Source organism: Mytilus galloprovincialis, chromosome 11 (genome assembly GCF_965363235.1).
Source record: "Mytilus galloprovincialis chromosome 11, xbMytGall1.hap1.1, whole genome shotgun sequence".
Taxonomy (NCBI): Eukaryota; Metazoa; Mollusca; class Bivalvia; order Mytilida; family Mytilidae; genus Mytilus; species Mytilus galloprovincialis.
Genome location: NC_134848.1, coordinates 20930460 through 20934122, shown reverse-complemented (window position 1 = coordinate 20934122; position 3663 = coordinate 20930460).

The window sequence follows — 3663 nt, the reverse complement described above, 5'->3', positions numbered from 1 at the left end:
TACAGTACAACATAAGAACAAACTATAAAAAAGCAGATGAAAAAAAGCTAGCATAAACACAGAGTGGACGTGGTAGGGTACTTGTACATCCCAACAACAAAAAGACACTTGGTACAGATCTAACATATTTAGTCTGTCTCCCAGCCAGAAAGGTTTTTCTCTTACTCCTTACTATCACTAGCAAAGCAAAAAAAAACCTTACTCTCAATTGGGGTCAGACATGGTCACAAATAAACATTAACCGTTTATAATAGAGGTCATGAAACCAAGTTTCAATGTCACATAGTTACATGCAGGTGGAATACACAGAAGATCAGTGACATTGTATAATAAACATGTTAATAGGTATATGTACTTTTATTATATAAATTAGTTATTTTATTCATACTTGCTTCAGGATAAAAATGTCACTCTGTGTTATGTAATAGATTATATATACATGTATTACTAATTGAAACTTGTAGCATTTTGGTTTATAACATTGTCAATAATCACAGTTTCTAATCATTGTGAAATTCTATGTTCATATAGTGGGACAACCATGTTGTAACTTTATATGGAACGCCACTGACTTTCAATTTCTAAATATACATGTAAGTCACTGTAACACAATCTGAAGTTACGACCAAAAGAAAATGGTCAAAGGGAAATTTTAAAACCTTTTTTATATAGTTTTACGATAAATACAACTACCAGTTGGCATGTGTTGAGCCTTCTATAGACGGCTATTTGGTATGGAAATTTTCTAATTGTTGATAGCCGTACGGTTGCCTATAATAGCTTACCATTTTTCCTTCCATCATTTATTGCGACAGTACTGCATTTTTAGGCGAAATAACTAAAAGGGTAAGCATTATTAAATCGATTTCCACAACTTGAGATAATTTATGATATAATGACATCACAAAAAGAGCAGAACCAGAATCAACCAACAACATATAAAAAAACGAATAAAACGTAATTGAAGTCAAAAACCGTCTTTGACGCCGCATTTTTAGTGTAACGTCGTGTTGTAGGAGCATCGTGCACAACGTTGCACATTCAACTCATTTGAACTGTGTAGTGGGGGATAGTTGTCTCATTACCAATCATACCACATCTTCTTTTTTATATGTTAAGCAACCAATGAATGACAAAAGCATGTAACCCAACATTAAACATATCAAAATATGTGACTGTCTTATTACTAAAAATATGATTGACTATATATAGTACAATAATATACATTTATTTACTAGCTGGACATGTTGAATATTTATATAACTGTTTATTTTGTATATTACAAATAAACGATGCCATAAATATTCAACGACTGTAAGAGAAGACATGTTTAGGTGTCTGTAAGGCCTATAGAGTGCATTAATATACATAGGTAAACAGAGATTTATATTAGCCGGTGGACTGATAGTCCCTAAGAGTATCAGCAGTACAGTAGCTTGAACATTGGTACTGGTATGAACATAAGAATTGTCTAATTGAATTATGATGTTGTTTTAAAATTTTGGTAAACCCTTTACATAAAAATGAAATATATCTCCCTCATCCAAAGCTTTGATTCCAATAGCTAAATTTGGCTATACTTTAGGTACTTTTTGGTTTTATCTTCTTTTCAAAGTTTGTATGAGATTGTCAATTTCAACTATTTTTGCCCCAAGCATCACTGAGAGACAAAGTCGAAATACGCATCTGGTTTTAGTAAAATTGGTAGTACATGTAATCGATACGCATGAAATAAGTAACCTTAACATATTATAATCATGCGTGAATAATCTGGGAAGCAATGACTCCTTTCGAACATTTATCTTGTGCAAGCTGCTAGAATTTATCAAACATTATTGTTTCTATAATAACAAGGAGACCTGTAAGTATTGCTAATAGGACAACAGTCATGAAGGGCCGAATATGTGAACACCTACAGACCACCATACGACCTTCAATAATGAACAAAACATATGCACTATAGTCAGCTATAAACGAAGACACTAACGGTTGGGTAAATGCTAAAAATAAATATATGATAGACAGCAACTACTGGACTACAGACTCTCGACATGGGACAGGCGCTTACATAATGTATAAAAAAGATATGGTATGACAGCAACAAACGTCACCCACTTTGTGTTTAAAAGAGGGGCGAAAGATACCGGAGGGACAGTCAAACTCATAGATCAAACATAAACTGACAACGTCATGGCTAAAGAAGAAAAAAAACAGACAAATAATAGTACACAAAACACAACATAGAAATACGAACCCCACCAAAAACTAGGGGTGAGCTTAAGTGCTCCGGAAGGGTAAGCAGATCCTGCTCCAGACCACATGTGGCACTCATCGTGTTGCTTATGTTATCAAAAACCCGGGAAATATTACATCTCTGTAGGTCACATTCGGGAACGGGATTATAGGAACAACATTATCAACATATCCGCTATCATCTGTTAAACGGATATTCCATAACGGTCAACGAACTCGTGATGGCGTCCGTGAAATTTACTTCGGGATTACATATTAAATTGATTCATAATTTTGTTTCCTGTGGTCCCGCGGTATCCAGCGAACAGTAATGAAATTATTACTTTTTGCGTAATGATAAGTTGATTTGGGTGTCCTCTTCGCTGTGAGATTTTACTTAATCTAAATATCAAATAGTGAATGGAAACGTGGTATGTGCCAAAGAGATAACAACCCGACCAAAGAACATTTCAATGCCGTTTATGATCTTCAGTGCAGCTGGAAAATCCCGCATCCCAAGGCTTACTTCAGATGGTACTTTTCAATAGCCACTGAAGATTTGCCAAAATTTTATGAATAAAAAATGTTCAGAAAAACATCAAAAATGTTGTTACACATATAAAACTGTTGCACTTTTAAAAAAAAACCGATTATTTGTCAAGAAATTTATCTTAACTTATACAGACCTTCTAAAATTCAAACTGACCACACGCACGATACACGCACGGTGAATGCACGATACACGCACGATACACGATACACGCACGATGAGCGATGAGCGTTACACGGAGGATTAACGCAAAATGAATGATGAATGATGAACGCACGATACACGCACGATGCACGATGAATGATAAATACACGATACACGCACGCACGATACACGCACGCACGATACACGCACGTTGAATGATTCATTGACGACTGAACAACGAACGCTTTTTACACGATTCTCAAAGCTATTTTATTTAGAATAGTATTTAAATTGATATGCATTTTCATTAAAGGCAATACTTGTAGCTGTTTTGCCGATACCAGCATAATAGATAATATGCTATTTTGCCAGCTCAGATTCAAATAACTTAATTAAAGTAGGCTATTTTATAGGCACCGGAAATATTTGTGAACTTGGGCAGAAGCTTCTAACAATCAAAATATAGTGTCTTGATTTTGTTCAGCCTGAGAGTTCAAGTTTACGACAAACGAAGGCGAGACATTGTCACGGTTCCGCGAGACCCTTACTAATTTTATTTCATACAGTTAAAAATCTAAATTTTATTTTTATGCATACAATGTCCGATGCATTATATCTACAGAGAGTGACTGGTTCTAGAAATTATTTCAACTACATGTTTGATATAATTGATTGCAATAAATGATTGATCTATGTATTTTCATTTTCAAAAAAAAAACAGCTTAACAATTTTCTAT